Genomic DNA, 14,971 nt, shown 5'->3' with positions numbered 1-14,971 from the left:
AAGATGTCCGCACCTCTTTAAGCGGACCTGTTCACAATATCGACAGAAAGTCAGCTTTTCATCGCAACTTGAACCGAAAATTTCTGGAAACGGTTGGCGCAATATATTATTTGGTCACTTTCTTCACATTTTTGGTCCAGATGAGATCAGCCAAGAGCGGGCAGTGAGATTGAGGCTGCGAGAAAGCGGTATTAATTGCTGTCTCCAAGTAGAAATGTGTTTGTGACTCGCTTGTATCTTATTTAGAGTGAATGTTGCAACACACTTTTTGATGAGTGGTAACATGTGTTTTCGTCAAAATCGATGTCCAAGCTGTAATGGAATCATGTAGCCATTCTGGAATCAGGGATGTCCCAATCAATGTTCGTAGGATATTATTTATGTACCTATCTTTATTTTTAAATTCATTAAATATAAATAGTGTGTTGTAAACAAAGATTCTCAAAACATATAATTTTTTTTAATATTAGCTCCACACAGGAGTCAATGAGCAAAATAATTCCCCTCGGGGCCTATGTTATATTTGAGGATGCTGTGTGGAGGGTCGTTTGAGGAAAGAAAGTATGGGAAGTTGTGGGAAGGAAAAACGGTACAAAGAGTGGGTAGGAATCTAGGGGTAGTGAGTCCAAGAGTGACGGAAGTACGAATATATCCCTCCCAATGTGGTGCAAGCCGATGTTTCTAGAGAGTCCTGTTGGAGAGGTCAAAAGATCTCCCTCAACCAGTCTCTCCCGATCCAACCTGCCACGCAGTTGGTGGACATACGCATCCACCGCCAAGACACGGAAAAAATTCACCCCATGTACCCCTGCTAAGTCACCAAACGTAGCGAACCACTCGGGGGCACTATGGCAGAGGTGTTGGTTATCCAATTAACCGTTTACTCGGCGGCGGTACCCATACCCACATAATTGATATATTGTAAATGAAAAGATTTTTTTATCAATGACAGTTAATTAATTAAGTACTGCTCCACATTTTAACTACTGCGCAACAATCCTTTTCTTATGTAATGACAGAGAATAAAATAAGTTACATATTCTATTATAGAGCAACGAGAACTAAAATATTAAAATAACTAAATTGGTGAGGTGTGTTCAGATCTTGGGGCAGAAGCGCCTACCAGCCAGCTGCGTTTCAATCCGCATCGGGAGAGGCCGGCTTGGGGAGACTCTTTTACCTCTCCAGCCGGTCTCTTTCGACCCATCCTCTTGCACCGCATACGGGATGGATGGATTCATACGTTGCTCCTGGACACACAGTCCTCTAGATTCATACCCACCCCTCGTACTTCTTTCCTTCCTAGAACTTCGTCCCCTTACTTTCGATAAAAAGAACCTCCACACAGCATCCCCAAATATGACATAGGCCCTGACGAAAATAATTTTCCTCACAGCCTCTTGTGTAGGTTTGATGTAAAAAAATAATAAATTTTAAAATTGTGGTGACATCCTTGTTTATCTACTTGTCGACAGCGGTCCCTCCCACGCTGCGTGCCGGTCACGTGAGTTTTAAAGTGCCTACTTACTATCTATGGGCTATAGCTATAGGTACCAATTACCCATACTCTGGTCATAATATAATACGCGCATTGATATTGACTTGAAAGAAAGTGTTACGAAACGACAAGGAGAAAGGCGGCACCACAGCACTGTCTCACTGCGGTGTGCATTCAGGAACATAGCTCAAACTAAACCAAAGCACGACTTTACGAAGGACCTATTAATTAATTTACTGGATTTCTTTTGTGTGATATAACCTCAGGGGCGCTTTACAGTTGATGCAGGTTTTAGAAATATTATAAATATTACAAAAATAAAGTGAAGTTAAGTTAAGTAAAATGTAGAACAGGAACAGGTGACACGAAGATAGAAGATGGAGACTCTGCAGCAAGAATCCTAGGTGGTGAAGAAACTGGATCAGCTGCTGCAGCGAGAGAGTCCACCGCGTCCACCAACAGTGCCAGCACGAGGTTCGTCATCCGTCCAGGTATGTATCTGCTGCTAATAAAGCGCTGACACAATATCCTCACATAGGTAACAGACATTGGCAGCACCGCTGCGACGTTCGACGAAGATAGAAGATGGAGACTTCAAGGTGTGCAGTAACAATCCTAGGTGGTGAAGAAACTGGACCAGCTGCTGCAGCGAGAGAGTCCACCGCGTCCACCAACAGTGCCAGCACGAGGTTCGTCATCCGTCCAGGTATGTGTCTGCTGCTAATAAAGCGCTGACACAATATCCTCACATAGGTAACAGACATTGGCAGCACCGCTGCGACGTTCGACGAAGATAGAAGATGTAGACTCCTGGGTGTGCAGTAAGAATCCTAGGTGGTGAAGAAACTGGACCAGCTGCTGCAGCGAGAGAGTCCACCGCGTCCACCAACAGTGCCAGCACGAGGTTCGTCATCCGTCCAGGTATGTGTCTGCTGCTAATAAAGCGCTGACACAATATCCTCACATAGGTAACAGACATTGGCAGCACCGCTGCGACGTTCGACGAAGATAGAAGATGGAGACTTCAAGGTGTGCAGTAACAATCCTAGGTGGTGAAGAAACTGGACCAGCTGCTGCAGCGAGAGAGTCCACCGCGTCCACCAACAGTGCCAGCACGAGGTTCGTCATCCGTCCAGGTATGTGTCTGCTGCTAATAAAGCGCTGACACAATATCCTCACATAGGTAACAGACATTGGCAGCACCGCTGCGACGTTCGACGAAGATAGAAGATGGAGACTTCAAGGTGTGCAGTAACAATCCTAGGTGGTGAAGAAACTGGACCAGCTGCTGCAGCGAGAGAGTCGGTAGAGCAACGGTAAAATGTTTATATGAATTGGACTTCTTGAAATTTTAGTTCCTACGAGAGAATTTGAACAAATCGCGTAATTTCAAAGTTAATTTTTAAGTTCAGTTCTGTGAAAGCAATAATGATTCACAAGAACAGATCTTCCATACAACATTGAAATTTGATTAAATTCTGTGAAACATCCAGCCCTTACAGAAAATCTGAGATATTTCAGTAATAATAATCATTCTGAACACATTTTGGAAACAATCATTCTTTTGAAATAAATCAATATTGTTAATAACTAATTAATTATCTTCTCTCGCCACTAATTGCTAAATTTTGTCTATGCTTCTTTATCTATGTTTTTTTGTCTATTCCTATGTCTTAATATTCAGTGTGCTTATCCCGATAAAGGAACCTTTGGTTCTAAACATGCGTAAATATGATTTTTGGTTAAAATAGTGGTTTAATCAAATATAATTATTTTCGTTTAATTAAAATGATAAAAAATTATATTTCATATAATTAAAAACCATTTAACCCATATTTTTTTAATAAAAAAAATTTATATCAGAGCATGGTGCCTATATTGAAGATAAAAGGTACCTATGTGGGTTCTTATAGGGACCCTATTACCTGTTGACAAAACACATCGATTTTGGTATGCTTTCGTTGGAAGGTCTTATAAAAAATCATTACCGTGGTGAATTGAATCAAGAAATATTGCAGTGACAACAGTTTATTTATTCAGACAGATTTATTATGAATACCTACTTATTTTTAGACGGCCGGCATAGTCCAGTGGTAACGCATTGGACTGCCATTCCGAAGGTCGCGGGTTCGAACCCGGCGTGCGCAAATAAATTTTATTTGATTAATTTGTGTTATTTCACAATTAATTAATTAAAATAATATATAGTATATTTGCGGCACGTTCCAGAGTGGAAGATACTACCAGTATCGCCCTGGTGTAAGACCACCATTCAGAATTGAAACGTTGCTCCAAATTGCTTTAGCCGTGTTTAGTGACTAGATCTGAATAGCCAGGTACTTCCCCACCTTCCTCTTTCCCTTCCCCACTTACCTTCAGCCTCACAACATCCCCCAATCGGGGATGCCATAGTCTCACTGGCTCCAGACGGGAGCAGTTGGGACTCGTGTGAGGTATTCACTATAAAAAAAAAAAAAATTATGTACATTTTTTATGAAAAGAGTCGGAATAATTTGGAATTTTTTAAATATCTCTATTTGAATCCCGATTTTGTTATCGTCATGAATGAATGCATCTTGCAAGTGGTAATTTCGCCACGAGCAGAAACTTGACAGATAGACTCTTCGTGTGCATCACAATGTATGAACTGTTGGTGACAATCACGTACACACACGTGAAATCGGTCGATATTACAACAGTTAATATATGAAATAAATGTCGGTCCTACCCGATCGGCATTTGGCGAGGTTGGTAGAGTAGTTGACTCCAGTTCCTGATAAGTTATTCCTGTTACAGCCAGTCCCTGCAGAGGATTGTGCAATCTTTGGTCAAATAAAAATAGATGTTGTTGATGCAACTATTTATTAATCAAGTACCTATCATTATCTGACTATACCCACGTGTGTGTGTGACATTTTACAACAGTAAAAGAGACTGTCAAACCAGTTTAATGATGAAGCCTGTTTGATGAACATCTATTGTTATCAGTGCTGTTATTAATATCGACTCAGGGTAGAAGGCCTGTGCAGTGAACATATTCGGTTCCCTCAGTGTGTTTCGTATCCAACCTGGATGTTATGGAATCATATCTCCTGTGAGTGAAATCATACCATCATCATATTTGAAGAACATCAATCCCCTACTCCATGTCACCATCTCCAACAATAGTTGTGTCAACTTCAAAGTTCACAATTAATATTTTACAGTCCTCTCTTGATTCGCCTATTGCGATCACATATGTATAATGGTATTATAATAAAATTGAAAAATTGTTTTTTTTTATTATGATTTTTCCCAGTTCACCCCTGTCCCTAATGAATTCAATTCACAATTCATTAGAGAACACTGTCTAGTGTCTAGATTTATATAAGCGCATTACAACACACGTCACTCCTCTGAGGACTGTCCCCGCGCTATCATCTCATGCTATCATCTCGTGCCCATATCGCTAATGCGCGCGCACCTGACAGCCTGATCAGCATCACTCGCCTCTCTTGTTTAACTAGAAAGTTATTTAGAGATGTTCTCGGTTATCAGATGATTTTCGGTTGTAAATGAATTACACAGGGCGTTGGTAGTTGGTAGACTCCACGAAAGAGGCGACTACGTAGTACTTTAGTTATTATTGCTGGTGTTATTTATTACCTGCAATGAAGGAGCGCACTTACAAATAAATAATATATTTCTTTTTTCTTTTTTTTTAAATATTTTTTATTTACTATTAAGATTCATACCATAATAGTGTATTCAAAGTCCTCCTTATTAGGAATATCTGTTCCGAGGCGAATTGGAGGTTATTGTGTTAGTGTTAATTAAAAAAAAAAGATTTTTTCACCTTCAAGTTTGTTTGATTTCCTCACATTCATGTTTGTTGACTGTGTAGTTGATTTCCTAAACTTTTTTTATAATAGTATTTGGTTTTAAGTCCAGCTGGGATTTAACATGCCTTATAAGATTATTATATAGCTATTAACCTTAGAAAATTGTACACAAAGTTTTTAAAGAATCATATAACGTTAAATTAATATAAATATTCCACACAGCATCCCCAGAGATGACATAGGCCCTGTGGGAATTTTTTCTCAGGGCCTTCTGTGTGGGGCTGACGTAAAAAAAATGAAACAATATAAGTGAAACATGTGACAGTAACATAAAATTAAGTAGAAACTTGAACAATACATTAACTCCACAATGGTGGTCCTGAGGAAAATAATTTTGATTAGGGCCAAAGTCATCTTTGGGAATGCTGTGTGGAGGGTATTTTTGAGGAGAAAAAGGGGTGAACATGGATCTTGAAGATACCCATGCTGTAGGAGGGATGAAACACAGAGGCCGGCAAATCCTTCCACAGACGAGATGTTGAGCTCAAGAACGAGTCGTAGAAGCGACCCGTTCTGATGTGATAAATGTCAACTGCTAATGTGCACTGGTGGTGAAGGGATCGATGACGTTAGTTCCTCGGAGCATCTTCCATTGTAATACCGGTAGAATAAGGACAGCATACCAACCTGATGTCTGTGCTTTAAAGATGACGTCCGTTTGATAGAGAAGAATCTATCAAACGGACAGACCGTTTCTGCACAGAATCAAGGGATTTTCAGGTATTTTGGAGCTCCAGACTGGTGGCTGCCAATTAAACAGAAGGGCGTACTTGTGAAGCAAACATAGAATAATCACAAACATAAAGTAATACTACATACAAACACAAAATATTTCAAAAAGAAAGAAGAAATATGTATTAGATGAGTAACCAGATGGGTAATTTGACAGTATATTGAAACAATATTTGAACCATAACTATTTATTAATCATTGTTCCCAAGAAGAAAAAAAGTAGATAATAAAGACAGCTAGGGTGACATTTAGTTTTTAGCAAACGGGACTTATATAAAATCTTATTATTAGTAGGTTTCACAAAAAGTGAAGGAATGCTTGTACCAAAATATAACAATAAACATGGACAGCGAACCTTGGAATACAACGTGACCAAAATATTCAACATGTTACCAAGCAATATAAAAAATGGCGAATTACCTAAGAGATTCAGATATATGCTGAAAACATGGCTACCAAGCGGAGATACTCTGTATTAGTAATACTATTGATTATGGCGGTGGTTAGTGATAAATATTATGTATAAATTGTATTGTAATTAGTAATGATATTACGTACATATGTTATATTGCAATTGAACATGAACATCCTGTTGACAAACTGCTTAATTGCGGTTTAACGGGATTGTACTTTGAAGAACAATATAAAAAAGGACAAAAATGAAAAATATTAAGACAGTCTGTCAATACAAACATCTTAACTAACTTTTTAAATTTAACTAAGGAATTGGTAGACTTGATTTGGAATAATATTAAACATACCTAAGTGGTGCTTGATATAAATATTTTATTTGACCAAAAAAGTTTGAGTATGTACGGCCAGAAAGTTCAATGTAGATCCCATTCTAGTTGCACGGGTTTGTTGTGTTCTTTCTGCAAAATTGATATTGATTATCGACACAGTATTAGAGTGACATACAGCTGTTTTATACACATAACGTTACGTTTCTTATAAAGTAGGTTGGATGGATAAAGGATTTTTTTGTACAAAACTTTAAGGATCAATTCTTGAGTAATATTTAGTGACTCTACATTGGATTATAGACATATCCTTAGCATCCCATGTTATGAGAATGTAGAGATTGGACTGAGGCAAAATAGACAGTTTTTAATTTCTTTTTGTCCAAAATGGTATCAGCGGGCCCCGTACCTGTAGAGTACGCACAGCTTCCGAGAGACTAATTTGACTTCGATGGAGCCCCCTTGCATGGGCTGGTGACTTAGAGTTACACCAAGCATATCAATGGAAGGCATGTTGGGAAGATTGCTTGATGCATTGAAGGAGACTAGATTATCATTTTGATCCCTTTTATACGTAATAAGACATGATTGAGTCTTTATGACTATCGACTAGCTTAATCTTACTCCAAGGGGAAATCCTCTCAAGGTAACCGTTCATTCTCTGCTTTGAAATGAATCGTTTCGTTTGGTTTCATTTCTGGCGCCGCAAAAGCTAACATTACTTGTTACCAACTTACCTACATAGTTGACATTGATTGGACATTGGCCGGTGATGTAACACCAAATTATTCCACTTGATAAATTACATATTTAATCATTATCAACGGACGCAATCAATGACTGACATTTGGATAACAGAGTGGATAATGATGGCTGGCGAAATAATTGATACCAGTTTTGACAAACGTTACGCACTTCATCAGTGAAGTCACGCTGATTCGTTGGGCAATAGACTATTAACAGTGTAAATATTATTGTGCCCAGTTTTCGACATGTATTTTGAAAGTGTTTATAACTGAACAACCTTAATGATTGTGATTATTCTTCTTCGTTTTTTTATTATTAGCTCCACAATACAGTCTTTAAAACTACCAAACTGAGTTGCGTACAAAATTGCGCTTGCACTTTTATTAAAACCACCAAACCGATTCGCGTACAATATTGCGATTACACTTACACTAAAACCACCAAACTGATACGCCTACAATTTGCGATTACACTTCACAACTACAATTCACCCGCGTACCTTTAACAGAACTTCCCAGAACTTCCTCTCCTTCCTTTCCTTTAAAAAGACCTTCCACACAGCATCCCAAAAGTTGACATAGGCCCTCAAGGAAATAATGTTCATTAGTGCCATCAATAATGACGGATTTTTCTAACTTAACGCTCTATCACATTCAAAAGTCACAAGCCGCCACTGCTCCTGTGTAGGGTTAATGTAAAAATAAAACAAAAAAATCACTTACATTAAAACCATTAAACTGATTAGCGTACAAATATTGCGATTACACTTACATTAAATAATAACTACATACCTGCTGTTGTTTTTACATAATTTATTTTATTCTCAGAACATCCAAATTCGTCAGTTCTTGTAATTATTACGGATGTAGGGGAGGGCGGGGCTGGTACTAACAAATTTTGTAATATGGTTTATATTTTCAATGATAATGAACTTTTTTTTTATTTTTTTTATTCATAGCATGCTTTGGTTATTCAGCTATGATATTATTAACAAAAATAATCAGTTAGGTAAGTCCTTTCAGAGACAGTCATCAAAACCAATAAAATCATTTGTTAATACATACCCCGTATCTGGGGTAAATATTAACGGAGCTGGGGTAAGTATTAACGCAAGGGGCAATTATTAACAGAAGCTAAAATTTTATGAAATAATTAAATAAAAGTCATTCATATTAAAGATGTATTTATTTTAAATGAAACAGTAATTTTTATGATAGGAACTAGGATAGGAACTATGATAGGAACTATGATAGGAACTATGTTAGGAACTTTGATAGTATATTTTTATGATAGGCAATAGTTATTCGGAATACGATCCCTCATCATCCGAGAAACAATTGAGGCATATGTATTTTCTGGTGTCACCTCTAACACAGGTGATATGAGCCCATCTTTTGCATAAAATACATTGTATCCAGTCAAGTCCAGATGTGTCTTCGTTATAAGACTCAGCGCAAACTAAGCAGAAGCAAGCTTCTTCGTAACTGTGATCCTGTAGAATATGTTTCTTTACCTTTTTCACTTCTGCTCTCCGGGTTTCTTTGCCTTTACCTTTTCCCTTTCCTTTGCCTTTGCCTTTGACTTTGTTTTTCGCTTCCATCTGACTATTTTTTATCTTTTTGGTTAACTTTAATTTGGCATCATCCTCTAAGGCCAATTTTTCTGGAGTATCGGTGAGGATCGTTGATTTTCTTGAACGTTTGCGTTTGGAGTCAAGACGTGGTGATGCTTTTGGAAGCGGTCGTATGCTTTCAATATTAAAATTTTCTGTAGGCTTTGTAATTGAGTGGGGTAAGTATTAACGTGTTAATACTTACCCCACTCAATTTGTTAATTTTAGCCCCAAGGTCACTTTTTTTACTTCATCATTTACAGAAAACAAACTAGTTAAAATAATTAAAAACAAATAATATAGTGTTACTGTCAATAAAATAGAGCTCGATTCATGATAAAACTATAATTTGATTCAGCGAATGAATAAATCTTAAATCAATTTATTGTAAAGAACAAAAAGTTCGCTTACCTGTCAATCTGAGGTCACTACGCACAACCACTACAAGCGACGGCCGGTTGGCAAATGACAAGTCAGGACACGTTCGGCTGTGTATATACTGTTTCTAAACCGAGTATCATATTTTTGACACTTCACGTTTGGCGGGAATCAGCTTGTTAATTCTTACCTCCGTTAAAACCAACCCCGCCCTCCCCTACTGAAAGCCGCAATATTCTTAGATTTTAGGGCTTGCGGCTGAGTGGTTCAAACCGTTGGAGTCTTATCCAGGCGTCGTGGGTTTAATACATTGGAAGTTAAGACATCAATTAGAGTAGAAAATACGACCACACCTTAAACTGACGGGAGTAAGGAGAATTGAAATATTTTCAACACATAATATTTGTCTTGGGAATATTTGCCTTTCTTTGAAGCGATATTATTTTTGTTAATATATGCATATGACCTCCGTGGTCGAGGGCTGAGGCTCTCGAAATCCGGCGTGCGCAAGTAAATATTATTTGATTAATTTGTGTTATTTCACAACTTATTATTTTAAATACGGCGTGTTCCAGAGTGAAAGATACTTCCAGTATCGTCCTGGTGTAAGATCATAATTCAAAAATAAAACGTTGCTTGAAATGGCTTTATCTTTGTTTATTGACCAGATCAGAATAGCCAGGTACATTCCCACCTTCCTCTTTCCCATTTCCTTCAGTTTCGCGACATATCCCGATTGGAGATGCCATATTCTCGCTTGCTCCAGATGGTTGAGAGTAGGTAGAAGTTGGGACTCGTATGTGGTTTCATATAAAAAGTTTGATTATCTCATTTGGTGTAGCAGCTGCCCGGATAGTAAAAAAGTAAGATTCCGGGTTGAAGTCCGGCCTCCGCCACGCCTTTTTTCTAAGGATTCAATCGTCAACACGTCAATACATATAATATTTATTGTTCTTGTTTTTTTGAAAACATCGGTCCATTGTTTATAAAACCGGAAATTAATTTCAAATGTCAAATTTTAAAGGTACCAACCCAATGTATAACAAATCAATTGGACTTTCCGCTATTGTTGCGAAATAATACGATTTTTTTCTATTTTACGAGTTTCTCGGAATAAAATATTAATTTCAACGAATGTTGTTTTTTGGAATGACTGTTTGAAATTCCTTTATGAAATATTATTTGAAGCATTGAAACATTTTCTAATATTAGATAAGCACAATGAATAAGCTATTCATTGAAACTCGATTTGGTTTCAATAAATAGACAATTTTCTTGTAGCTATCATAACCGCGATACTAAAGTTAAATAAAGCGTGATATCACGGATAAGTTAGGCATGAAATCACCGTTAAATTAACGTTTAATAGAGAGATTAATGATATTATTTTGCTTTTTATCTCTCCTGTTATATCTTTATATTTGTTTGAAAAATAACAATCCGATTAGTTCCCTATTTAAAAACGAAAACTATCAACTACTATATTGATATACGTACCTAATAGATCTTTTCCACTAATACAGATGTCCTTTAGATAAATTAAAGCCTAAGACACGGTACACGCATCAACGCTAATTTGGGCGTGGCCTATACAGATTATATGTAGCGGTGTCACACTACGCTATAATCTTCCTCTCCCTGCGGCAGGAGAAGAGGTCAGGTTAATTAAGGAGCTGCCGCGGAATATCATTTCTTTGTACGGGATCTGTCACCTTAACAGCTGACAGCCGCGTGATCTCTCTTCCGCGTGAGTCCCCATATTTGAGACCTTTTGACCCAGATTTGAGGTAAAATTAATACAATGTTTAATACACCGGCGATCCACAGCTTTTTGCTCTTAGAATCTTTCTCTCTCAGCCTGTTCACGAAGATCTGCCTAAAGGCCTTGTTCAAGCTTGTACATAAAAAAATTCTCCAACGAAATTCCATTACCTACCGACTAAGAAGAGTGGGCGGTGGTTCACAGATTCAAATCAGTAACTTACTCTCAATTCTTATTAATAATTCAATCCTAAAGAATCGTGATTAGTTCATTATGTCGCAGTATGCGTTGGTTACCATCGGTGTTTTTTTTATCGATTTCCGGAACAGGATGATAATATGAGGTTATATGACCCGGATATGGAAATGTAAAACATGTCATGTCAAAGATTAGCCTTAAGGACTGATTGTTTATGTCACACGGATTAGCGCGCCTTCGGTGTTAGTTCGTTGAATGATTAAACATAGGAGATTGGCTCATCAATCTTAACTCCAATGTTCTCTTTGTCTTTGCAACAAAAACTCTAGAACGGTGTCAAAGGGTACACTATTTTTTTATATTTGAAATTTCTAAATAGCATCATCTTTCCAATTTGGGAGGCGGTATGCGTACCGCCGCCCCGGGAACCATTTATTGGATAACCAACACCTCTGTCATAGGTCAACCCAAGTCTTTCGCTACGTTTGGTAGTGGGGCGAGTTTTGTCCAGGTATCGGCAGCCGTGTGCCCACCTGATTTATATGTCCGACTCTCTGATTCCTTCCCCCCTCATAATTTTTTCTTACCAGATCTTCCTCTCTTTCCTTTTTTAAAGTACACTCTAGACATCATCCCCAACAATGACACAGGGCTCGATGGAAATTATTTTCCTCAGGATTTCTGTACAACTTATTTTTGCTGGAATAGTAATTTAACATTTAAAATTAATTTTCCAATTATGTCCTACATCCTGTATCTAAATTTCGCTAATAAACAATTTAATGTTAATCTCAAGTGACCTACCAGGTAAGTATTGTACTGTATATTATCTCTATAAATAGTTAAGTTATAACATAGATCAGTGTAGAAATGTTTGTACAGCGCCCTTGAGGTGATTTTGCACAAAAACGGCGCTATACAAGTCATACAATTATTATTATTATTATTATAGAATTAGGCGCATTTCGTTTATTGCACATTTATCACTTACGTAAACAAAATGTATCTGATTTTTACCACCATTTTACAGAAGAGCAGAAACCATTACTTATAATCGATTAAGTATGTAATATTAAAGTAAATTCGATAGGAATAATAATAATTGGTTGATTTGCATAGCGCCGTTTTTGCGAAAAAAACCCAGGACTTTACTTTCCACGCTCTATCTAATTTAGTACAAACAGATACGAAAACATACTTATCTGGCAGATATGTTCTGATAAACACAGTTTTATTGGAAAGTTTTAGCTTTAAAAATATGACAAAAAATGCATTTTATATATTATGACTTTAGAATTGTTTTCTTATCCTACATTACTGTTGATTGGGTTATATTATATCAAAGAAACGTCCTATCAATTTAATAATAAACACATTGATTGATTAATTTTACCTGTCCCTACCAAATTAAATAAACTACATTTGGGTGTGTACTGATTGTTATTTCTGAATGATTTTTTGTAAAATTTCAACATGCATTATGTTTGTAAAAGCCTAATGGGCGTTAAATCTCTAAATTGTATAAAGCAAAGTCACTATCCGCGTCTGTCTGTTTGAGCGCTTAGTTCTTCTAAACTACGCAACGGATTTTTATAAGGATTTGGCTATCATTTAGAAAATTTCTTCTGGAAGGCTTATATATATAAAACATGAATATTATATTTATAGAAAGTAGAGAAAAGTCTGCGTTTTGTAATCAAGTCAATATTTTCGGGCGCTTATATTGCCAACGCTTGCTAAACCTTATTTGTTTGTTTTTGAATCTTTATTTAGATGTACGCATTTTTTTTGCATACATCTACTAGGAAAATATAAAAAATACAAAAAATAATAAAATTTTAAGAGAATAAGATAAATACACAAAATTACATTATATAAGATATCTAGGTGACTAAAATAATATTGGTGAGTATGTTCAGCAATCAAAAATTATTTATTACATATAAAGCAAATGTAATACGAAAAATACTACGGCTTGGGGCTTCCTTTATGACATTTGGTAGGTTATTATAAAGTGTTTGACCTTTATAAAACGCGCTGTTTTGTGTGCATGAAAGTTTAGTTTTGGGAAGCCTAAAATCTCTGCGTCTTCTCGTAGGATAATTGTGAACATTTTCATGGTATATAATATTTCTTTGCAGATAATTTGGGAGCATATTATTTTGAAGCTTATACATCATTGTTAACGTATTATATTATATTATATGTTGTTTGGTTTGTGATCATATTTAAATTTTGTAACATAATTTTAACAGTAAAAATGTTGCATTTTAAAATCATCCTTATCCCCCTATTTTGTATAACCTGTAGTTTATTATTTTGGGCTTCGTTACATAAGAATAAAAGACTAGAACAATATCATCACAACCTCACCCCAAACCAGTCATATTTCCCGAGCAGGGCCGAGTACATGTCAACTAGTAAATAAATAAAATTATAGAAAATTGGACGCTAAAGCAACCTATGTAGAGTCACGTGGGGTAACCGTACGCGGAGTGTAAGTGTTCGCAGTGATGTTTCCGAGAAGATTGTGCCTGTTAAGCGCCCGCGCGTTCCTTAATTCAGTGTAGCCTTCTGGATCGCGCCGAAGCAGGACATGTGTACAGTGGATGCTGATTTGTCAATAAAAACTGGTAGTTAAATTACTTTTTTTCGTGCTTTTCTTAATTTTTTCATCTCTGTTACCGATGTGTGCTATTGTGTAACCAGCTGTGTCAGAGCGACGTAGTGTATGATAATTTTTAGTGAATTATTGTTAGTTAGACGGGTGCAAAAGTGATAATTCTAATAAAGATAACCACTAATCTGATTTTTAAAGTTTATTGAATTTTGGTGTGATGGGGTAAGTGTGCTAGGGTAAGCGTTCGCAGTTGGACGAGTGCGAACACCTTACCCCGATAGATAAAATTGATTTTATAGCATAATATTTCAACTCTCGTTATTTTTTACAGTGAAATATGCCACGTGTGTACGTGAGAAAACACCCGGAGAGGTCAGTTTGCACTCAAGAGCAAAAAGAAACTGCAAAAAGGCTTATGAAAAAGAGGAAGAGTCAGCGGGCTGCTGAAGATATTGTTGGGATCTGTAAAGCCACTCTGCGTAAACGCCTAAAACTAAAATTAAAAGCAACTTCAATGGGGAGATATCGTCCGACATTTACACCAGATAAGGCAGTAGATTTTTAGATAAATAGATACTCAATTTATCGTGCAGATGTCATTTTTTTGTGAAACTATTGATCTTATAATTATTCATTTATTTTCAGGCCGAAATCGTTGATTATTGGAAAAAAAACTGACGAAATGTTCTACGGCCTGACTATGCAGACAATGGGAAAAATTGTTTACGAGTATGCTGAAATCAACAAGATCGAGAACAGATTTGACAACATTACAAAAACGGCTGACAAGGATTGGGTATATG

The sequence above is a fragment of the Hesperophylax consimilis genome, chromosome 12 (genome assembly GCF_061612785.1).
Source record: "Hesperophylax consimilis isolate HC1 chromosome 12, BYU_Hcon_1.0, whole genome shotgun sequence".
Taxonomy (NCBI): Eukaryota; Metazoa; Arthropoda; class Insecta; order Trichoptera; family Limnephilidae; genus Hesperophylax; species Hesperophylax consimilis.
The sequence above is the reverse complement of the archived record's forward strand: the minus strand, read 5'-3'. Positions refer to the sequence as shown.